This window comes from Arvicanthis niloticus, unplaced genomic scaffold (genome assembly GCF_011762505.2).
Source record: "Arvicanthis niloticus isolate mArvNil1 unplaced genomic scaffold, mArvNil1.pat.X pat_scaffold_67_arrow_ctg1, whole genome shotgun sequence".
NCBI classification, from domain to species: Eukaryota; Metazoa; Chordata; class Mammalia; order Rodentia; family Muridae; genus Arvicanthis; species Arvicanthis niloticus.
In genome coordinates, this window is record NW_023046292.1 from 355,318 (window position 1) to 380,249 (window position 24,932).

General features: G+C 45.1%; 1 long non-coding RNA gene across 3 annotated transcripts; it reads right to left on the reverse strand.

The window, feature by feature from the left end:
- Window positions 1-843: 843 nt before the first annotated feature.
- LOC143433881 (uncharacterized) lies at window positions 844-20,116 on the reverse strand. 3 transcript variants are annotated; one of them, XR_013070376.1, is made up of 3 exons: window positions 19,840-20,116; window positions 14,722-14,783; window positions 844-1,148 (listed from the first exon to the last, which is right to left on the reverse strand). It is a non-coding gene; the product is annotated as an uncharacterized LOC143433881 (long non-coding RNA). The 3 variants fall into 3 exon arrangements; XR_013070374.1 differs by having other exon boundaries at window positions 18,254-20,116; XR_013070375.1 differs by having other exon boundaries at window positions 14,350-14,783; window positions 18,254-20,116.
- Window positions 20,117-24,932: the final 4,816 nt, after the last annotated feature.

Here is a 24,932-nt window from a genome sequence, read left to right on the forward strand (position 1 = left end):
GGTATGCAATCCTCTGGTACTGGAGTTCCTGATGTTTGTGAACCACCATGTGGGTGCTGAGAATCAAACCTGTATCTTCTGGAAGAGCAGTTACTGCATTTAACTACTGACCCAGCTCTCTAACCCCCAAAGCAGTGAGGTTGAGTTAGTTTTTTTTTTTTTTTGTTTCTCTGTTTCTTTGTTTTACTTAAAAATACACTTATTTGTTTTTAACTTTTCTTTTCTTTACTTTCTTTTTTTTTGTTGCATAGTGTGCACATGTGTGCCATATGTATGTAGAGGTCAAAGGGTAAGCTACAGGTACCAGTTCTTTTCTAACATGCAGATCTTAGGGACTGAACTGAACTCAAGTCATCCAGCTTAATGGCAAGTTTAATGGGACTGTGTGTGTGTGTGTGTGTGTGTGTGTGTGTGTGTGTGTTTGTGTAAAACTTGGGTGTCATTTCTTGGATCTGCTCACCTTCTTTGTGAAATAAAGTCTCTCAGTCAAACTTGCTAATTAGCCTTGATTGTCCAGTGAGCTCCAAGGATGTGTTTGTCTCTGCTTCTCTGACACTGGGCACCATGTACTTTTATTATCGTGTGTGCTCTGGGGATAGGTTACAGCTTCTTTATTTGTATAGCATGCACGTCACTGATTCATCTCCCTCACTTCTGGTAGAGGGATACTTTACAGAAATAACTGATGCTTGTGAATGCAACCCCTTTTCTACCCTCACCTCCCTTAGACCAAAAATATTTTGGACTTGAAATGACCACTTCTTTTTTTCTATCCTAATTTTCCCACTACTGGTTCCAAAGAAAACAAAAAAACAAAAAAATTCTCTTGTTTTTCAGCTCAACAGTCATGAAATTGAGTTTGTCTGAATCCGATAGTATGTCTACTACCTCCATCTCTGACACTGTGGCTCAGGAGATTCTCCTAGATCATTGTTACTGTAAAAATGGGAAACGTTCTACTCACTACAGTATATCCTTGGAATCGTCCAATAACAGCTCAATCCTGTCATCTCCTTCAATCTTTTCTGAGCTGACACCCAAGGAACCATGTTCAGCCACAGACAGCATAAAGGTCACTCCGATGGCATTGCGTCAAGTTATGGAAGCAATGGGCATGATCCCAGATTCACAGTCAGAGGTAGCAGACTCTGCATGGAAAATAAAAGATAAGACTAACTTATCACAGCCACCCTACCAAGCTGAAACAGTGAGTATACCTCCCAAGTCATCAAATCCAGTAATTGCATCACTAAAAGCAGCAAGTCCTGAGCATCAAATGAGGGACTCAAGATCAAATCCAATGCCAGGTAACTCAAAAGTAAGTCCTGTAGCATTGTTTCACAACATGGATTCTAGGGGGCTGATTAATGAACGTGTCATACAATCAGCAGGACTAGCCCCAAGGCCACAACACCAAGTCATGGAATCAGAGCAGGTAGATACATTGCATAAGGATGAAGCTGTAGAACCAGCAAAGATGAGTCCAGAGCCGCCACATACAGTCTTCAAAGCTAGGGAAAGGATTCTGCAGTCTCAGCATAAAGTCATGGACTCAGGGTCACAGAATCAAGCCACAAAACAGATCAGGTTTACTCCTAGGCCACTTCAACGTCAATGGCCACCACCTAAAGTCCTGGATTCATCAAGGATGATTCCAAAATATTCTAAGAAATCGATGAGTGCTCTAAAGATAAACTCAGTGGTACAGGAGTCACCCATGGGAGTGATCACACCACTACTACCTGGGTTGACTGCACAGTCAGTGGCTCAAACCAAAGAATCTCTAGAGTTGCCTTCTGTGCCCAAGGTTCAAGTCAGAGACTCCATCGGGATGACACCATGTCAAGGCACAGAGTATGTGTCATTGACTCCAAAACTGCCTCATCAGGTCATGAACCCTTTGGAGTTCACCCCACGGGCACCACCAAGACTTAGAGTGTTCAGAGGTGAGCCCAAGACAAAGTCACAAAATGACAGAACCTATGGGGTTGACCTCTGATACCTGGCCACAAAAGAAGAATCCTACAGAGATGACACCATCAGGTTATGAACTAACAGAATCTATGACAACAGCCCCAGGGTCACTAGATCCAGGGACAGTACCTATAAGGGATGAGCCAACAACATCAAGTTTTAGAAACAAAAAAAGATGGACCGATGACCCCAAAGGTGGTATCTACACATTTGACCCCAGAACAACTTCAGCAGAGCATACAGTCTGAGGAATTAACCACCACACCACACGAAGATTTGATAGACTGTAGGAGTCTAATTCCTGAGACCCTGGTGGAAAGTACGAAAGTTGGTGAGTTGACCACACATTTTTATGTAGTGAAATCTGCAGATGTGAGCCTCAACTCAAGTTGTTCTTTCCCAGAAACTGAAGGGCTGACTGAACAGCAACAAGCCTCAGAAACAAGGGTGACCTCTGACCCTTGTCATCAGGTGAAAGAATCTGCTGAGTTGACACAGTCATCAGCAGGAATGACTCCAGCACCTCTGAGCCAAACCTCAGAATCTATGGAGATGAGCTTACCACCACTCCAAGATACTCTTGGAAACTAGGACTGAGGTTGTAAAAGAGATGAAGGAGACTCCAGAATTGAGTCTTTGACATTGCCTGAAAGTTGATGATACAGGGGACTATTGCTAGAACAGAGTTAGAAGTGCCCACCATAAACCTAGAAGGGATGGCCCCAGAACCACAGTCCCCGGATACTGAACATTGTTCATGTGACGATAGAATCCATGTTCAGAGTTACTAACGCATCAACAATAAGTGTATGTGAATACACAGAAAGCACCGAATTGACATTGCCTGAAGTTGATGATACACAGGGGACTATTGTAGAAACAGATTCAGAGATGGGATCTCAGGGGTTGAATCTAGAACCAAAAGTGCAAATCGAGGAATCAGAGTCTTTGGCAGAAAAATTGAAATTTGAAGAATTAACCTCTGAACCATCTGTACTAGTTGTAGAACCTGTAGAGTTAACTACAGAACCCACACCACATATTATAGATGTGATCCCAGGGCCACAGCTCCACAATGTACAGTCTATGCAAATAGATCCAGGACTAGAGTTACAAAGTGAGATATCTGTGGATTTAGTACAACAGTCATCTATTGGAGTGGTAGATCCTGAAAAGGCAAAACCAGAGCCAGGGCCACAGAGTTTATCACCAAAGGAGTCAGTTGAAGGGACACAGATTCCAAATGTGAAATCTGTGGATTTGAATCTGGACCAAGAGCAGCCAACTGTCAAGTCAGGATTAATCCCAGGGCCACAACTGCAAAGTGTCAGATTATCAAAGTTACATCAAGGGCAATTTCTTCAAGGGGAAAATTCACATTATAGTGTGAAATCGGATGAAGCAATATCATATTCCCCAATACCAGAAATCAGATCATCTGTTTTTATTCCGGGTCCAAAGGTTCCAGAACCACAACCACAACTTGTGAAATCTATGGAAGTAAATCTAGGACCATGTTTACAAGATGTGAGATTTTCTGATTCCATCTCAAAACCCAAGCACCAAGATTTCAAATATACACAGTTCGTACCAGGTTTTCCGCTTCAAGAGAGGACATCTCAGGGATTTATGCCAGAATCATTTTCGCCAAAAAGCCAAGAGCCCAGGTTCAAATATAGGAAGCTTGCTCTGCCTACACAAGGATCAGAGTTTCACAGCACGAAATTTGCAACACAAAGCCTCTGAACTAGAGCATCCACACGTGATATCTGAGGTGGTCAACACAGGACCTCAGAAACAAGATACTAAATCTTCTGAGCTGGCTTCAAGACCAAAACTTCAAGGGGTCAAATTTGGGGAGCAAATCTCAGGATCCATGTTTGTTAGTAGAAGTTCTATGACTCCAGAGTTAGGGATACAGGATCCAAAAGTAACAAACATGACTCCAGGGCTACAGGATACAAAGCAGGGATGTTTTAACTCAGGGCCATGGCTGCAAGATGTCCAATTTTTGGATATAATACCAGGAATTCAATCTCAAGGTATGAAAACTTCAGCGGTAAACTTGGAGCCACACTTAGAATGTGTAAAAATTTTTGAGTTGACCACACAGCCAGAGACACAAGGGATAAAACCAGAACTGATAGTACATGAGTCCCTGTTTCAAGATGTAAAATATGTCACAGGGAATCAAGTACCAAGCTTTGAAGACAAAATGTCTTATAAAGTGGGAGCTGAGCCACAGGCACCAATGGTGGAAACAATGAAGTTGGCTCCTGGGAGACACTTAGCAAATGTAGATCGTTCTGAGTTGATCAGAAGACCACAGACCCAAGGCATGGCATCTTCTGAATTGATCGAAGGACAGCTTTCGGGACATATGAAACCTGTGGAGAAGAGCACAGTCTCAAAGCAAGAAGCTCTGACATCTGTAGAATTAACACCAGGGGCAATTTTGGGAGGAGGAAAATCCACAAATTTAAAGTCAAAGTCAGAGCTGGAGCATGTCAGATCAATGCTGTCAACCCCAGGGATGCAAGCAGGAGATAGGAAACTTGAGCTGCCTCTAGGCACCAGCTTGAAGGGTTTAAAACCACAGTTACTACTTTCGAAGCCAAAAGTAGAAGATAGGAAATCTGTGGCCTTAACTGTAGAAGAATGTCTCAAGAGGATAAAATCTACTGTGGTATCCCCAAGTAGTTCCCTGAGAGGAGATATGAAGTCTGTCAAGTTGATTCCAGGTCCAAGAATTCAAGATGTGAAAACTAAGGGGTTGGCCCATAGTACCTATGTTCAAGATGTAAATCCATGGACTTGAAACCTGAACCAAAGAAGCAAGGGGAGAGTCCTGTGACTTTTATACCAAGGATGTTGTTTCAAGAAAAGTCTATGGAGGTGTTTCAAGGGCCTCAACTGCAAAGTATAAAACCCAAGGGACTGACTTCACAGCCACAAACGCAAGACAGGAAACCTGTGATCTCCCCATATTGGAAACAGCAAAGACTAAAACCTCCAACTGTAGCCAAAACACAAGGGATCCGAGGAGTAAAATTTGTAGATTTCACCTCAACACAACAAGGGCCTCAAGGGATGGCACCCAGGAACTTAACTCTTAAGTCTAGACAGGATGACCAGATAACTGTAAAGTCACTAGAGTGGAAAGGTGGGATTTTTGACCAACAGAAAAAACAGCTTGAATCAGAAAATACATTGCCCATGGAGTCAGATCAAGAACCCAAACTTGCAGATATGAAACCCATAGAGATCAACTCTCAGTTACCATTCAAAGATACAACCTCATGTGAATTGGCTCCTGAGCCAGTTGTTCAAAGTGTAAAAGCTGAAGAGTTCCAACATGAAGTACAGGTGCCAAGTCTGAAACCTTGCCAGTTGACTCCAGGGTCCCAGATACAACAAGAGAAAGCCTTGGAGTCAACGTTGGACCCACAGCTTCAAGGTATGAAAACTGAGGCACTGAATACAGAACCCCAAACTGGAAGCACAAAATCTATTCAATGGATACCAATATCTCAGTTTAAAACTGAGAAAAGTATAGGGTTAAGCTCAAGGTCACAGTCTCAAGATGCCACACCTACAGAACTGAAGCTTCCTATGCTATGGAGAGGTGTGAGGTCATCTGAACTGACTGGCAGGTCAAAAATTCAAGAAGAAAAATCTGTGGCATTGCATCTTGAGCCACAATTACAGGGCGTAAAGACCTCTCCATTAGCAATAGGGTTGCAGGAACCCAAAACTTTTAACTTGACTACAGAAGGTAAAGAACTTTCCGGGTCAGTCCAGCAATGCTTGTCTCATGGGTTCAAAACTATTGGCAGTAAATCGGAGCTGCCATTTACAAGTATGAAAACATGTGACCCAACCTTACGATCAATGATCAGTAATATAAAACAAATGACATTCAAACCCGGGTTCCATAAAGAAGACAGGAGCTCTCTAGAATTGACCCCTGGGACACAATCACAAGAAGGGAAACCATTAAAGCCATCCCCAGGAATACAACAGCCTCAAGATTTGACATCTTCAGTGTTTAAACAAGAGTCACAGTCTTCAGAAGTGAAATCTGGGGTATTAGGCCAAGGGTCACAGTCAGAAAACAATAAAAATACAGGGTTGAAAACTGAAAAATCCTCTGAGTTGGCACTTCAGACAAAACCTCAAGGTATGAAATCTGAGCTGAAGTCTGAGCCCCAGGGACAAAGTGCAAAATATTCTGACTTGACACCCGAAACAAAGTCCCAGAATATGAAATTTAAGTTAAGTCCCAGCTTACAGTTTAAAAGAAAAACATTTAGTAATTTAAACATGGGGACCAATATCCAAAGGGTCAAGCTAGACTCTAAACCTGGGCCACCTTCCCAAGTTATAAAATTGGATTCAGTTCTGAAGACAAAGCCTCAAGAAATGGAGATGGAAAACTGTGAATCAGGCCCACAGTTACAAGATCTGAAATCTTTGAGGACGATCCTGGGTGTAAAAGTCCAAAATGTCAAATCTATGGGCTTCAGTCCTAGACCACAATTCGAACGTGTGCCATCTGAAGTCATTACAGAGAAGAATGTTCATGGTATGGAATCAGTAGAAATCAAACCTAGTCCAAAATTACAAGGTGAGGAACCTGAGTTCACCCCAAGGAAGTTGTTTTTAGGCACACTGTCTATAGGGATGGATTCAGACCTTAACTTGCAAGATTTGAAATACCCCCAGCTGATCATGGGCAGGAAACTTCAAGATGTAGACTCTATGGAACAACACTTGACAAGTATGAAACCTTCTGAGGTGATCACACAGATAAACTCTCAAGGTGTAACAGCAGTGGACTTCAATTCTGAACCACAGATGCAAAATAAAAAGCCTTGTGAGTTGTTTCAAGGAGAAAAGCTCCAAGATATGTAATCTATAGAGTTTAATCAGGGCCCAAAGTTACAAAGGATGACTGTGGAGTCAATAGCAGAGACAAAGCCCCAACATGGAAAATCTGTAAAGGTAAGCTCAGGCCATTAGTTGCAAGATAAGAAATATTCTATATCAGTTTTGCGGACAGAGCTTCAAGATGGAAGACCTCCAGAGATCAATTCTGGCCCACACTTACAGGGTGTAAAGTCTTCAGAAGGGATTTCAGGAGGCACGGTTCAAAAAGAAAAACCCATGGCCCTTGTGTATCAGCCACTTGGGCAAGATGTAGATTCTTGTAAATGGATTTTCTCAAAGGCACTTGATGGGAAACCTTTGCAGTTCAAGATACCCTCTGAGTTACAGAAAAGGAAGCTATCTACGTTACAACCAGAATTACACCTTCAAGGTATGGAGCCTGAGGCTTTCAACCTTGGATTAAAGTTGGAAGAGGTGAAATCTGAGTTCACATATCCACAAACAACAAAGGATAAGGAGGTCAATTATGATGCAGACTTACAGGTTGTGGGATTCTCAGAGTTGGCCTCGCCAATTTATAATGTGGTACCTTTTGGACTCAAAGCCAGAAATCAGAAGCAAGATGTGAAACCTCACAAATTAAGTCAAAAGCAACAGCCTCAATATATGAAATCAACAGAGTTCAATCATGGGCCACATTTGCAATATATCAAGTCATCAAACTTGTGCACAACACTTCAAGACCTGAAATCGATGGAATTCAACCCAGAGCAACGGTTGCAAGATGTGAAGTCCTCTGAGTTGGGCCTGGGAGCAGGTACACAGTCTTTAGGGTTCAACCCTGGGCCACAGTTACAAGAGATAAAACCTTCTTCAGTGACCACAGAGGTCAAGCTGCTGGAAGAGTCATCTCCAAAATTCAGTCATGAACCTACATTGCAATGTAGGAAATCCTGTGCCTGGAGTCACAGTAAAAATGTTATGGCACCCAACACCGGGATACAAGATGTAGAATCATCTAAGTTGCACCCTGATCCAGACCTTCAGGGTGTAAAATCTAAGGTGCTCTGCCCTGGGTCACACTTGGAAGATGTGAATTCTGCATGTACTCCCAATGTAAATTCTCAATATGTAAATTCCAGTAGGTATATATCTGGGCCATATTTGCAAGATACAAATTCCTCTGCATGCATTCCAGATCCAAACACTCGGTGTATAATCTCTGAGTGCAATACTGGAATACATTTGCCTGGAAAGAATCCTTCCTCATTCTTTTCAGGATCAAAATTGCAATGTGTAGATTCGACTGGGAGCAACCCTAAGTCACATTTGCAAGACATAAATTCTACTGAATGCACCCCAGAGCCAAGTTCTCAGTGTGCAAATTCTTCTGCATGCACCCCAGAGCCAAGTCCTCCATGTGTAAATTCTACTGAGTGCAATCCCGAATCACATTTGCAAGGTGTGAATTCTTTTGTATACACTCCAGGGCAAAATCCTCTGTGTGAAAGTTCTAATAGATATAATCTTGGGCCACTTTTTCAAGGTATGAACTTCTGTAAATTTCCACCACCACAAATTCTGCATGTCAATCCTGTTTGGTGCAATACCAGAATACATTTGCAAGATATAAATTCTCCTGCATGTACTCTAAATCAAGAATCTCAGTCTGAAAATTCTATTGGCTACTACCCTGGGCCACATTTACAAGCTCCAAAACTTCAAGAACAACACTTGAAAGATTTGAAGTCTGAATTAAATCCAGAGTCAAACAATTTGGGTATAGCACCTATGGAATACAACCCTGGTCCACAACATCAAGGTATGAATGGTATGAATTCTTCTGGGTTTAATCCTGAGTCAAAACCTCAATGCATACGGTCTGTAAAGTCCAGTTCAGGGCCACAGTTACAAAACATTAAGTCCTTTGACTTGACCCCTGGCTTAGAGCCTCAAAGTATAAAATCTGTTCTGTTAAACTCTGAATCACCTTCTCAAGGTGTGAACTCATCTAACTTAATGATAGGGGCAAAGTCTGAAAAGGCCCCATCTTTGAAGAACTGGCTTGGGTCATGGCAGCAAAGTGCACCACCTATATTTACTTTGAGGCCTCAGTCAAATAGTTTGAATTCTGTAGTTTTACCAGAATCGCCTCCTGAAGATAGAGAGTTTCCAGAGAAGACTAAACAGACTATGTTCTGTGCAAGTGATGTAGAACTGACGCCTGGCTGTGGTCTGAATGACCTGAGAAGTAAGGCGTTTTCGCCAGACCCTTGTTTTCAAACTGTTCATGCTGTGCAGTTGAAATTAGGGTCACAGTCTCAAAGCATCAGTTCTTCTGAATTGACGTCATGCCATAGTTCACAGCATCCTATGTCTTCCCTCCCACCAAAGCCATGCCTCCATGATACAAATCCTCAGCAGCTGAGGATAGGATCCGAACAGCAAAGTCTGAATGGCCAATTGTTTCCTTCAGAGGAAAAAACAATGATGGCATCAGGACCACAGTCCACCAAGAAGCTCTTAGAAGGACCAGAACTGACTAGTGTCAAATTTTCAAATTTGTCACTGAAATCACAGCAGCAAAATACGAAATCTTTGGCATTTACTTCAGAGCCAAAGTGGCAAGGTGTAAAACATGTGAAATTGACAACAGTATGTCTACCAGAACCTGGAAAATCTGTGGAGTTACCACCAAAGTCAATTCTTCAAAATATGAAATCTGGGAACCTAATGGCACAGACAATTGATCCAGTCACAAAATCGACTAAAGCTACATATATACCAGAGCGACAGGTGGTGGACTTAGCAGAAATGATCATGAAGCCTAGGTTTCAGGTCCCTAAATCAGTGAACTTTACTTCACCACCAATTTATCAAGATGTGGAATCTTTAGAAAGGACAAAGGGATTGGGACAGAAAAGCACAGAAATGATGGAGAAATCTATGGAGTTGAGCTTTAAACCAACAGATAAGGTCATAGACTCATTAGATAAAGTCTTAGAATCATTACAGATGCCCCTGAAGCTAGATCTTCAAGTACCAGAATTTGTTGATCTGACTCCAACACTAAGTGATCAAGATTCAAAATCCTCAGAGCCAAACCTACAGAAAAGCTACCAGATCCCAAAAACTCCGGAGTTACATTCTTGGTTATGGCCTCAATTTGAAGAATTCAAGAAGTTACAGACAAAGGAAGTTACAGCACCTGATAGAATGACCCTCGACTTGAAGAATCACGTTGCAGACAAGATAGAGCTGACTTGTGAAGCAAGACAGCAAGGGAAAGAATTTCTTAGAATGACTCCAGAGCCAGTAAATAGAGAGACTGGATTTACAGAAAAATCTCCAAGATAATGTCCTCAAGACTCAGGACCTCTGGGGTTAAGCTGTAAAAAAAGATCTCAAAGGGAACAATCTGTAGTATCAACACCAAGGCCATTCTGTCATGTCCCAGATTCTGCTTCAGGAATAACACCAGGGCCAGGACCTCAGACTCCCAAATCTAAAAATTTAGCCTCTATGTTGTGGCTACAGAAAGAATCCTCTGAGTTATCATGCAAGCAAGCCAGTCAAGTGGTGGGAAATACTGACTCTGTAGAGCTCACTTTTGCTACACGGCAGCCAGGAGGGGTAGCAGCTAAGCTAACAAAACCTCAGAATCTGAGCCAGGAGAATGCAAGCATCACTCCAATAGAATCGCTGGATCAAATGATAAACTTTGTAGGGGTTAGTCCAAAGCCACGAGATCAAGTGACAGAATCTGCAAAGACACAGCTTCCAGTTCCTCAATCAGTTGTCCTCCAAAAAGTTTCTGAAACTGTACAAGTGATCCCCGGACCGCCACTTCAAATTATAAAGTCTGAGATGATTCCAGAGAGTATCCCTCAAGAATCAAAATACAATGATTTGACTCCCAAAATACATGATGTGGTAAGTTCAGAATTTGTTCCAAGCCTTTGTCTACAAAATGTGCAATCCAAGAAATTAATCATAGATCCAACACATCAGGTTTTAAAAATAAAACGACGGCCAGGCTTTCAAATGATAAAGACTTCATTAACTCCCAAACCACTGGTTCTGATGGTAAAATCTGAAGAAGTGGCACCAGGACCATGTCCTCAGACTGTAGAACTAATAGGACTCACCACGAGATCTAGCATTAAAGTAAGAGAATGTTTGAATTTACACCCAAGACCACATCTTCAAGACCTGGTAAAACCTATGGAGTTAACTCCAAGGGCAGATATTCAAGTGACTTCTGCAGAATTAGTATTTCAGCAAACATCTACCCTTAAGGAACCTACAGTGTTAACTCATGAGCAAAGGCTTCAGGCTGGAAAATCTCTAGGCCTCAAACCAGAATCTCCCAAAGTAATGAAAATTGAAGATTCCAATCAAGGATGGGTGTGTCAAATAAAGACTTTTCTCAAAGCCTGCTAGAGAGGGTTCCAAAGACCATTTCTCAGAGATGATCACATCGGCAAAGTTACAGGCAGAGGACTACTTATCTACATTAATACACAGCCCTCCAATCCCATTTCTCTCAAGCGTTGACAAAACAACTGAATTAGAGCACCTTCAGGGTTCTGGGGTGCCAGAAGTTTCAAGAGCTTTTGGTATGAAAAACTTTGGTGTTGGTATTTTGCAGTCTTCAAAGTCCTATACAGACACTATTATGATAAAATCTTCAGTTCTTCCTTTGGTCCTTCCAAATCTACCCTCTGATAAGACAGGGGACACCAAGGAAGCCCCATATCCTGAGATCTGGAGCATGACTATCTTATCTAAGGAAGAGAGTAAAAAGGAGAAGATGGAGGAATTCCAGAGGTATTCTTCATATTCATTAAGATTACTATCTGAAGAGTTTCAGGAAGGATTAGGGGCTTGAAGAAGCTCTATCCGTTCTTTCCCAGGCATAAAACAGAATGCCTGGGAAAGCCATGTCTGTAGGCAGCGACTGCCTAGGAAATACCTCTCTAATATGTTACTGCTGGGGAATGTCCTGGGAACCACTCAAACTATGCATAATTTGTTTGGGGTTCCAGCTGAACTGATGGAATTTTCTCAAAGCCTGCTAGAGAGGGTTCCAAAGACCATTTCTCAGACTTCAGTGGTTAAAAACTATATTCAGAGACATATTTTATGTCACAGTAATACAAAAAAAAATACCTTTAAAGATGTGGACACGTGCCTCCACGTCTTCCATAATACAGCAATACTCTGGTATTAAGTTAAAAGTAAAGAAAAAAAGTTCAAAGCTCAGCGATCTATTCCAGTAAGTCACTGAGCATGTGTCTGTGTCATGTACCGGGGCCCGGATTCCTGCCTTGATGAAGAAATCAGACTCTACTCTTGAGATACTTTACACTAGGGAAGATTCTGTTTCCAGGGAGCAGAGTAAAATCTCACCATGTGGCTCATCGACTAGGACATTTGAGTCTCAGCCTTCCCTCAAGACAAGTTCTCTCTCCCAGTCCAAGACCGATATCTCAAAACAGGAACTGCTAAGAGAACTAGAGCTAAAACTGACAGGAAGACTCATAAGCCAAATACCCCACAATGTCCCTCCACCTCTAGAGTCAGGTCTTGTTCTAAAGTATCCCATATGCCTAGAATGTGGCCGATGTTCAGGATTCAATTGCTGTCATAAGTCACAGTCTGCTTTTGGGTCGTACCTTCTTATCTACCCACAGCTCCACCTTTTAAGCACCCCTGAAGGCCGTGGTGAGACTCGGTTGCATCTTGGATTTAGATTACAAACTGGGAAAAGACCTCGAGTCTCAAACCATTCTGCACAAAACAGAGCAGATCCACGGAAGAGTGCTCAAAGGACAGCTAGATACTCTCCGCCAGCTTCCAAGAGTCCTAGTTCTAGCAGTTTCCAGTCCAGATCTTCCCTGTCTCCTGCTTCTGTACAAGTTCACACTCAACAAAAGCAATTGGATAGCCACTCTGGTGTGACAGAAGAAACAACAGCCAAAGACTATGTGTTCTGTCAGGTCCACTCCGTATCAGAGAGTGACTATCAGGATGAAAAATGGGTTAAATCAAGCCCCAGAAAAACCTATCACCTAACATATCCAGTGAAGACAACCACCAAGGGACCTAAAAAAGAAACCACATGGCTCTACAAACTCATTCATCCTAGAACACTGAGAAGCAGAATTCAAACCACCCAAGCAAGCACTGTTCCTTCCAAGAGACCTAAGAAATCCTCCCAGCCCAAATTCATCCAACTGCTTTCTCACGGCCTAAGGCAGGCATTTCTAGCAACACATAGAGTGGTGACTTCCATGAAACAGAAACTTTTGGACAACATGAGGCCAGGCAATTTGCACTGTAGACAAGCTCAACAGCCCAAACAAGCGAGCCCTTTCCTACCCAGACCCTTGCAATTGCAGGAGATCCTGGTTTGTGGAAGAGATGTCTTTAACCAAGCTACATCAGTCCCAGAACCTTTGAATAGAGTTCAAAATGTCTACAGTAGAGCAAAGAAAGGCTGTAGTAGTGAAATATTCAATCTAGAGTCTAAAAACGCTTCTAAAGTAGGAGCCAAATTTCAGGCCCAAGAGAGGATTGTATCTAACCCACTCTTGAAAGGAATCCTAGGGAGTCACTTGGGAAAGAAACCCATATCAAAAGAAGAACAAGGCTTCTTCAGGGAGAGAACCCTATGTAATAAGCCATTTGAAAGGACCCTTTGCAGGCTTCCTCAGAGAAGTTATCGGAGAAGTCTCTCTGAGAGTAGAGATCATAGTCCTTGGAGAAGCAGTTCCTCTGACAGAACCCTCTCTGAGAGGAGTCATTGCCACTTCTTTAAGGAGAGAGGCCATAGTCCCTCAAGGAGGACCCTTCCCAGTCCCTCAAGGAGAAGAGCTCGAAGACCCTCAGTGAGGGGTCCTCACAGGCGCTCATGGAGGAGCCCTGACAGGCACTCAGGGAGGAGCCCTGACAGACACTCAGGGAGGAGCACTGACAGGCGCTCAGGGAGGAGCCCTCACAGGCGCTCAGGGAGGAGCCCTCACAGGCGATCAGGGAGGAGCCCTCACAGGCGATCAGGGAGGAGCCCTCACAGGCGATCAGGGAGGAGCCCTCACAGGCGCTCAGAGAGAAGCCCTTATAGCCTTCTCAAGAGAAGAGGACACAATTCCTATATGAGCAACAGTCTACACAGTGGGTCCGGGTGGACCCACTTCTATTAAGTGTATTTCTGCTCAGCCACTGCCTGCACCCTCAGCAATGAAAGAGCTATCTGCCAGGGAAGAGGAAGAGAATGTGTCTGTAATCAGATCAATAAAGGGGCGATTTGAACTCCATTTGCCTCTGTAAGACCACTTGTGGGATGGGTGGGATGCTGCTTCACCAGGAGCCCTTAAATCTTCAGACTCCACATTTGCTCCAACCCTCTGGCCCTGAAGGTCTCCCTATTCCCCAGTTGAGATGGGGGCGGGGTCTGAATGGAGGCTGAAGATGAGTCTTCACCTGACTCCTTTCCCACCACAGCCCCCTCGGAAGCCAAGTCGCCAGGCAGAAGTAGATGTTCAGAACAGAACTAGTCGAACAGCTGGAGAGACCACATCTGGGAGAGGCGAGGCGAGCAGAAGTGGCTTTGGTCTGGCCAGAGCCCTTGGGTGAAATTGTTAGGTGTGGAGACTTATTTATATGTTTGTTGTTCTCACATAAATGTGTGCACCACAGACCCATGGAGGTCAGAAGAGGCCATTGGATGTCCTGGACCTGGAGTTACAGGTGATTGCGAAGCTCCATGTGGGTGCTGGGAATCAAGTCTAGGTCCTCTGCAGAAACAAGTGCTCTTAAGCACTGAGCCTTGCCTTCAGCACCAGGAATACTCACTCATTCTTAATTATCTTCTTAGGAGATTGCAAAGTTTGAGAGCTGATGGTTTGAAGTGAGACCTGAGAAGAGAGGGAAAGTATGGAATATATTACTCTTTAAAGATAAGTCGGATAGGAAAAGACTAAAAAGCTGCTTTAAAAAATGAAATCTACATATTTGTACTTAGAAGAATGGGCTATGAAGCAGTGGTTCTCAACCTTCCCAATGCTGTGACCCTGTAATACAGATCCTCATGTTGTGGTGACCCCCAACCATAACACCATTTTCATTGCTATTTCATAACTGCTATTTTGCTTATGTTATGAATCCTAAAGTAAATATCTGATATGCTACCCCTGTGAAAGGATCGTTGAACTTCCAAAGGGGTCACGACCCACAGGTAATAGACAGTTGTGTGCCACCTGATGTAAGTGCTAGGATTCGAACTCAGGTCCTCTGGAAGTAGAGCAAGCGCTCTTAAACTCTGGACCATTTCTCTAGCCCCTGTACATACGTTTTAGCTAGATGACAAGAGTTTTGAACGTTTTCATCACAGAGGAATGATAAGCTAGATGGGCTTAGCCTGATTCAAACATTACAATACACATATATATGAATATATATGTAAATATCCTATGAGTCCCCTAAATATGGCCATGTGTGTACATGGGCACACAGTGCTGGGATCTGCTATAATTTAGATCTGGAATGTTCTTCAAAGCCCCATAAACTGAAGGCCTACTTCTGAGCTTGGTATTGAGAAGTGGTGCAAGACCCGAGGCTAAGTAACCGAAGGGTCAGGTCACTGGGGCCTGATTTCCCCTGAAGACACTGAGACTCTGGCCTCCTCCGAGCTCTGTTAACTTTCTGGCCACTATGAAGTTAGCAGCTTCCTTACCACTTTCCACTACAGTGCAGCCAAAACAATGGGGCCCACTGACCATAGACAGAAACCGCTAAACTTGTGAGTCAATAAATCTTTTCTTTTTTTTTTTTTCTTTGATTTTTTGACACAGGGTTTCTCTGTGTAGTTCTGTCTGTCCTGGAACTCACTCTGTAGACCAGGCTGGCCTCGAACTCAGAAATCTGCCTGCCTCTGCCTCCCAAGTGCTGGGATTAAAGGCGTGTGCCACCACTGCCCGGCCTATCACAGATTTTTAATGTAGCAATAGAGAACTAAGTAACATACAGACTGATGTAGGGCATCAGGTGTGTCAAGAATATACTTGACCACTGAGCTATAACAACCCAGCCTCAAATATCTATTTTAGCTAACAAGTGGCAACTTTTCATTAACCTGAGGTTAGGAGGATGTGTGGATGTATAAAGTATATGTATATGTATATGTACATGTACATGTATATGACATATGGGAAAGAACAGACATGACCTTTTGTAACATGAGTAATTCCAACCATGTAAACAAGTACATAGAACAGGTATCAAGACAACATTTGTTATGGCTAGCTATATTTATGGCTAGCTATATTTTCAGATTCCCTAGAAGAATTGTTACTCTTAGCAGCAGTAATGGAAAATAAAAGTCATTTTTAAAAAATTAAGCTTTCTTTGAATTAACAAGCACTGTTCTCAAGCTATGAGGCGTTAAGTTTTTGTTTATTTGATTTTTTTTGCCTCTTTTCATAAATGAAGAGGCAAAGAGGGTAGGGAAATGGCTCAGAGGGCAAAATTTATCTTGCCATGCAAAGGGGAAGACTTGAGTTCAAGTCTCCCAAACCTACTACATACATACAGCTAGGCATGGCGGCATATAACTGTAACCCCCACATTCTTAAGGTGAGATGGGAGTCAGAGATAAGATGACCCTAGAAGCGCCCAGGCCAGCTGGCCTGGCACACACAGGGCTGTGGTAGACAAGATGAGGTGGGCAGGAGGCGAGGGCTCTCACCTGACGCTATCCTCTGACCTCCACACATGCACCATGGCATGTGTGGGTGCCCTAACACACCCTACACACCATAAACACATATATCATACATACACATGCAAACAAAATAAAGAAGCAATAAAGAACCGAGGAAAGGAGAAAATGGGGCAACTCTCATTCAAGTTAATTTCAACAGTGAGGTGGGCATTCTCTTCAGAGCGTGTGAATGTGTACATGCGTGCTAAGAAAGCTCCAGTTGAAGGTTACCTGAGGGGAAGAGCTGGGGTCAGAACTGGGAGAGGGCATTGCTCCAGTCAGTGCTCAGTGCTCTTCCGTAGTCACTGACCAACAGTGACAAACACAGCAGAGATCCAGAAAGAATGTGAAGGGAAAGGACCAAGGATTTGACCAAATGGCTTTGGTGGGTTTTGTTCAGTCGTTTGTTCTTTGTTTGATTGGTTTTTGTTTTTGGAGACATGGTTTCTCTATGTAGACCTGGCTGTCCTGGAACTCACTTTGTAGAACAGGCTGGCCTCAAATTCAGAGATCCACCTGCTTCTGCCTCCTGAGTGCTGGGATTAAAGCCGTGGGCCACTGCCCTGCTCAAGAGTTTGTTCTTTAGGCTTTTTTGTTTGCTTGTTTTGTTTTGTAGTGCTGGGGATCAAGCCTTGGTTCTACCACTGACATAATTCCAAGCCCCAAAGATGGGTGTGAAAGGGAAGCAGGGAAAGGATGACCCCCACACACACACCACACCCCATCCCCGCCTCTCCCCTTCTCTCTAGCTCTTCTGTGAAGTAATGCTAACTTCTTGTTTTTAATTGATATGAAAAACAACACTGAGACAGCCTGAATCACTGAACTGTGAGCAGCAAAAGACAGAAAACAGGCTCTACCTGTGGGACTTCTTCCAAAGGAGAATAGAGAACATGGGATAGGGAAGGAAAGGCGGGCTGTGTAGCTGAGGCCAAGCATGATGGGTACCAGGAACTGCAGGAGGCTCAAGACTTGCAGGGAGAGGTCACTATGACTGAGTGTGTGTGTGTGTGTGTGTGTGTGTGTGTGTGTGTGTGTGTGTGTGTGTGTTTCTGTGTGTGTGTCTTTGTGTGTGTCTGTATGTGTGTGTGTGTGTCTGTGTGTATGTCTGAGAGAGAGAGAGACAGAGACAGAGACACACAGAGAGAGACAGACGAAACCAGAAAGACAGATTTCTGCAAAACAGGCAGATTTCTGCAAAAGTGAGTCTTTGCATCTCAAGGAGAGTCATCCTGGCCACACAATTCCTCTGCTCCATTTATAACAGTTGTGCAGAATATATTGGATGCACTGAGCAGAGTTTCAAAAGCTGGACACCACTGCTCTCCCTACAAGGAACAACCTCCATCACAAAGCAGGGAGGGGAGCACAAGCTCAGGATACAGAGGAATTAGAGCAGCTTTGGCTTCAGTGGGACCAGCAAGCCCAGACCACAGTGTGGTGGGGAAATCCTCTCTAGTCTCTGTATGTTTCCCGGCCAGCTGCCCAGTCTCTGGAGGAACCCTTCTCAGGAAGCTCCACCTGACCTTAGTGGGGAAGTGGGACATTCTCATGCCTCTGGCCCTGGTGAGAGGAGTGGGTTAAATCCTAATTATATAATCCCAACCAAAAGACAGCGGGACCTACCTTGGTAGAAAACTTGTCTGGTAACTGTCCTTCTCCAGGAAAAAGTACTTTTCATCACGACTCTTGTCACTCCACATTCGGAGATATAACCAAGGCTATAGAGCAGGGCAGTGGTGGCACACACCTTCAGTCCCAGCAGGAGGCAGAGGCAGGCAGATCTCTGAATTCAAGGCCAGCCTGGTCTACAGAGTGAGTTCTAGGACAGCCAGGGCTACACAGAAAAGCCCTGTCTCAAAACAAACAAACAAACAACAGACAAACAAGCAAACAGAATATAGGAAGTAATCTGTGTCCCTTTGGAGAGCAATTTAAGAAAGTGACTGTGGTTTAGAGCTGAGTGGGTGGTAGTAACAGTTTGGGTGGGTCAGAGAACAGCTCAGGTTGAGTATGGTCCTCCCCCACCACCACCTGTAAGCCCACCATTCCAGACTCAAAGGCGGGAGTATGAAGAAGCGTTCAAGGCTAACTCGGAATGCATAGTGTGACCCTTGTCTCAAAACCAGAAGAACAGCAAGAGGAGAGCTGTTTAGTGGGTCACAGTCAGCAAGGTCAAGGTAACATGTCTCTTTAGGCTGTGGTGAGAGGAGATGCAAACAGGCAGAGAAGAAGCTCCACGAGGGCCCGAGATGAACAGGCTGCTCTGTGCACTACTGTGCAAGCATAGGACCTCTTGACCACATTGCTTGGCTTTTGAAGGGCACAACAGATCTGGGAGGTAGGCAGATATCTCACCATTTTATAGAGAATAGAACTCAGAGACATAAGCCCACTTGTCTAAGGCCACAAAGCTGTGAAGGGCTCTTGGGTTGGTGTCCACAGACCCCAGGGCTAGGATCCCACCGTGCTCTCCAGAAAAGACAAAAGGCCTTTGGTCTCTTATAGAGCAAAGGAAGGAGCCAAGCAAGATAACCGAGTTGTGGAGGACAAAGGTAAGTAGAGTCTGACAAGAGGAAGATCTCTGTGGAGCTGGCAAGGGGTGAGGACAGTCTGAGGATAGGGCACAGTTCAAGCATCTGAGTTCATAACAGATTGCATCACCAAGGTAGGTGATCAAAGGTCACCTTTATCTACACCTCTTAGGCAGCTTCTGGTTCTATATGCCCTTGCTATCCATCAGTTCACAAAATGATGGCATCTAATGATAAGCATTCTCCTGAGACATTTGGGAAGGGAGACAGGCGGCCAACTCTGAGCCAAGAGGCCCGGTGTCACCTTGTCTTATTCTTCCTGTCACCCTGGACAGGTCACTTAGAAAATTAGGTGAAAGAAAACCAATCTATAGTAAGTCCATAATACCACCTCTTCTCTTTTTTTAGATATCCTCTCCCTATGGAGATAGCCTCTTCCTATCCAGCACTGGCTAACCAGGAACTCACTACATAGCCCAGGCTGTCCACTTCTCCCATCCCTTTCCATCACTGATGTCTAGGGAGAGAATGCTAACAGCTTTGCAGCCTCTTACTCTTCACTAAGGCAAGACCACACTATAAGGCAGGCAGGCAAGGGAGGCCCACATCCAAGGAGCCCAGCAGCTGACTGGCAGTGAGCAGCTCCCCTCTACCCTGGACCATTTTCGCTCATCAAACAAGCACAAGCTTCTTTGTTAATTCTGCAAATACTGTCACACCTCCACCAACACTCCGTTGGCTCAGCTCCGGAGATACTCGTTTTTCCCAAAGCCGGGTGCCTCTCGACCATCAGAGTCCCTAACAGGAGGCGGACCACCGCCCCTAGCGCCTGCACATGCCTGCCCGGGGGACCTCGGGGTCCAGATTGTCCCCTGGCCAGAGGCATCTTTGTCCTCTCGGCACAGATGCACGCTCACAAGCGACTGAAACAGCCCAGCATGGCACCAAGTCGGCGTTCTCACTTTTGCGCTGGGGGCCACTCTGGGGGACAAAGGTCCGAGTCTGGAAGTTTGCGGGCCCGAGCCGGGGCGCCAAGCCTTCCTTACAGTACACCTCGGCGGAGAGCGCCTCCCGGGAGGCCGGCGTCGCCGCGTCGCTGGCAGCTAGTCCCGGCCGCGACTGCCTTTCATTCCTAGCCCGGCAGGCTCAGGCGGCAGCAGGCGGAGACCCGGGCGCGGCGGGAGCAGCCGATGGGGCGCGGCGGGAGCAGCCGATGTGGGGCTGGCGGCGGGCGGGACAGGGCGGGACGCCAACGGCCCATTCAGCGCCAAGGTTGGCTGCCGCCTCCTGCTCCAGTCCCTAAGCTAGGTGGTGCGCGGGGGCGGAGCTGTGCTTTGCCACGCCCCTCCCCCTTGGCCACTGGCGGGCTGTCTCGAGAGCCCCGCCTCCTCCATCCCAGCCCCTCTCCCTTCCTCAGTAGTGGGTGAGCCTTTTGCCTACCTGACACCCCAGGGAGCCCAGATTCTTTCCGCTCTCGGTGGATCACCCGTACGAAATCCAGCTCTTGGCTCAGTTCTTAAGCGGGTCGGTGACGGGTCCTTCAAACTGATAACACACACACACACACACACCCCACGCCAGATCAGCCAGGAGTTGGAAGCTGCAGGTGTGCCCCTCCTTCAGCTCCATTCAGGCTGCTCAGACTAAGCCAAGGAAGCTAAGGAGCAGAAATTGAGACATAACCCTCTTCTTTCTGTGGGTCTCCAAACTCTAGGTGTTTGTTACCTGGGCCAGGTATGCAAGAAATACAGTACACTGCCATCCTCCAAAGCTACAGGAAGTCCACTTGATTTTTTTCTCTCCAGATTTATTTTTGTAATCTGCAAGCTTTGCAGCCAGCATCCCCTCCAGTGATATCCCAGAGCGGATTTGAATTTGGTCTCTACCTGACCTGATAGAATGAGAAGCAGACACAAAGGGACAGAAACCACAGGTCAACTCCCCAAGCCCTTGGAGATCTCTGCCTTCTGGTTCTCGGGCCTTTCTATCTCTATTTCTTAATTTCGCCTCTTGCCTATTGGTGGAGGCTTTTTGTTGTCTTCCCGACCATAGAAATTAGAGAAGGACCTGAGAGATAATGCAATGACCTTCATTTTATTTTATTTAGTTTAGTTTAGTTTTTTTTTTTTTTTTCTTTTTTGAGACAGGGTTTCTCTGTCAGCACATGACCCTCTTTGAGCCTTGCTTCATATTGAGAAATCACCTGAAACCTACAGTATACAGTGGGCACCACATACTGTTTTACATCCTTTTTCTCTTTCGTTCGTCTTCCTCCCCCCCCCCCTCACCCCAAAGCAAAGATAAAACCAGAAAGAACCACTCCCTGGATCTGGAGATGGTGCTCACTGCACCCCAAACCAGCATTTTCTATTTTTGATTTCATTCCCCCAGACACACCCACCAACCCACCTGCATGCCCCCTAATCTGATGCTTCCTGTTGCTGTGATAAACAGAATGACCAAAAACCACTTGGTTAGGGGTTTATGTCATATTGAACTTTACAGTCCATCACTGGGGGAAGGTGTCGTGGTTTGAATAGATTGTAGTGGAATGAATGAGTCCCCATAGGCTCGTATATTTGAATGTTGGTCCCTAGTTGGTAGAACTGTTTGGGGGGATTAGGAAGTGTGTTTTTGCTGGGGGAGATGTGTCAGTGGGGATAGCCTTTGAGGTTTCAAAAGCCCACACTAGTTCAGTTGGCTTTCTCTCTGCCTCATGCTTGTTGACCAGATATAAGCTCTGACCCACAGCCTTGCCTGCCTGCCTGCCTGCCTGCCTGCCTGCTGCCATGCTCCCCACCATGTGTAGCTGTGGTCTCTGCTACCTTCTGGAAATGTGAGACCCAAATTGAATGTTTTCTTTTTAATTAAATAGAATGCCGCCTTGGTTATGGTGTCTTATCCTAGCAATAAAAAAGGAACTAAGACAGGATTTGTCCCTAAAGTTACATGGCCAGTAAGCAATTACTGGAGTGGTGTAGCCGTCTTAACTCTGCACCAGGGCACCAGTGGTGCAGCCTTTAGAGTTATTCCCATGCTGGGCAGGTACGTGACCCCAGCAAACTCCTTGGTCCATCAAGATAGACGTGGATGGGATCGTTTCTTTGGTCTGTTGATATCCTCTTTATCTGGATTTAATAGATATGAACTCTCAGGAAAAATAACACAACAGAGACAGTGTGAAACCAAAGAGCTGAATTCAAGAGTCCCATCCTCGAGAGCAGGTGACTGTGAGGAGACAGAGCAAAAATCAGCTCCTTAGGGGACTCTGGGGTGGAGAGAAGCTAGACTTGGAACTTCTACCTTAAATAGGTTCCTCTTTGCTTGCATAAATCCCAAATAAGGACAGAACATAAAGGGAAAGAAATTGCATTTACTGAATGGCCCCGTTACAATGGGTCTGTGCCATGCTCTTACAGATCTCAGTACAGATCGTAGGTGACTTATGAAGTCCAGTCTTTATGTTGTGTGAAGGTAATATGCCTTCAGTAGAAACTGTACTTGGAATGTTTATCTTTTCCCGGCCTAGCAATATATAGCACTGTATTCTTTCTTACTACTGGGCAGCAATAATGAGCCACCAGCTGTGTCGGCCCTTGGCTTACTACGGGAGGCAAGCAGTAGCCTACATTGCACTGCATTCTAACTTCTGATGTAGGTTGGCAGAAGTAAGTAAACTTTCTATTCACAATGTTTTCTTCACGGTGTGCACATGCACGATGCGTGTGTGTGTGTGTGTGTGTGTGTGTGTGTGTGTGTGTGTACACACGCGCGTGTGCATGTGTATGAGTGCATAAGCATGTGTGCAAATGCATGTGAGGGCCAGAGACTGATGTCATGTTTCTTTTTCTGTTGCTCTTCATCTTATTCATTGAGTCAGGGTCTCTCACTTGATCCCAGAATTTGTTCATTAGATAGCCATCTTGCTCCAGGGATGCCCTGGCTTCTCTTCTCATGAGCTGGAATTACAAGTTTCCACCCAGCATTTACATGGGTGCTGTGATGCAAACTCTGGTCCCCACACTAATGTGGCAAGTGCGTGGCCAGCTGAGCCACATCCCCAGCAGCCCCTACAGTGATTTTATCAGGAACATCATTTTGGCAAAGAGCATCTATACTGTTATTTCTAACTTACAGTAAGATCAAAGTGCAGAGAGATTAGACAGCTTTGCAGCAAGAAACTAGGTAGGGGGTTCAAGCTCAGAACACTGCCCAAGATGATTCCTTACCAGCTAGCGTGAAGCTTTGCAGTACACACTGAGATACAGGACTGCACTGTAAGTGGGGCAGTTCTTCCCTGCAGGTTGAATAGGCTACCTGCCTTCACCCTTATCTGGTGGAGCACATCATAGTGGGTCCTTTCATATGCACTTGGTCCTAGGGCTGCCAGTTCTGGCTTCCTGTAGTGTTGGCTGGAGGCTAATTGCCTCTTAAGACTGGTTTGCTCAAGCCAAGACAAGATTATTATTCTTTAGCCAAACTCTACCTTGCTCCATGTGGTTTCTCTGTAACACCGCCCTTTGTGTGATGGCTCCATTCAATAGAGTCCCCTCTGCCAGAGTTTCTGTACGAACCAGGCTTTCTCTATGTTCCACAGAAGGAAGACTTAGAAATAGAAGGCAAGCTACAGCCATCGTGCATAGCCCAGGAACCTCCCCTCACATCCAGGACTTCAGCATCCATGAAATATCCCCAAGGCCTGTCCTCCAACATTCTGACAGCTTCACCAGGCCCCATCACTCCTCTTTCCTCTTTGTCCACCCAAAGCCTTTAATCTCTCTATGAGCTGCAGTTCTCAGCCTCACTTGCTCCAGGCACCTACAGTGAGCAGGGGACAGCTATAAGAACTATCTTCCAGATGAAGGGAAGGGAGAAGGAAATGACAGCCCCAGGGGATGCAGCTTGAGGGGAATTAAAAAAAAAAAAAATCCTTCGACCTAAAGCCTGGCTCAGAAAGACCCAGAAGGGAGAATATGCTTGGAAGTGTTGCCGTGCAGCTGTTATTTGTGAGGCTGAAAAGAGAATTCAAGAGTCCTAACACCAGGCTGGATGTCTTGAACCCTAGCACTTCTCCCTAAAGCAGGTTAACTACCTTGACCTACTTTTTGGAGGCCACAGGGAAAGAGCAGTCTATAAAAACAATGCCCAAGAACAGTAGAGGTCTCCAGGGGCTAAACAATGATTTCCAGAACACACAAATAGCTCAGCAGGCAGGTGGGCAGGGCATGCTTTGGTCATGAGGTGCTATCAGCCACCTTGGGCTGCAGGAAGGAAGCAGGAGGCAGAGCTGCCTACAGCAAAGTGGGTAGGCAGGCCTAAGCATCTGTCACAGACCAGATTTTAGACCAGATTTGACTTTAGTGGAGGAGAGTCTGAGATTAATGACTGCTCTACCTCAGGCTTCTCTGGGTTCCCCCTCCCACTTCTCCTCTGCTGTTTGTTTGTTTTTGGTTTCTTGTTGTTTTTGGTTTGTTTTGAGACAGAAGCCTGGCTGTCTGTACAGAAAGATCTGTAAACTAGGCTGTCCTGGAACTCACAGATACAGCTGCCTTTGCCTCCCCAGTGCTGGGATTAAAGGCGTGTGCTACTACACCTGGCTCAGTCCCCCTTCTCTAGCTACAACTCCCTCTGGTCTCTGGAGACCCATACCCTACCTAAAGTTCAAACCTATAACCACTTGCGTTTGGCAATGCACAGGCATTGCAAAACCCATTGCCCAGCTCAGCCAAAGACCAGGGAAATCCCATTTCCTTGCTTCCAGCTGCCAGGAG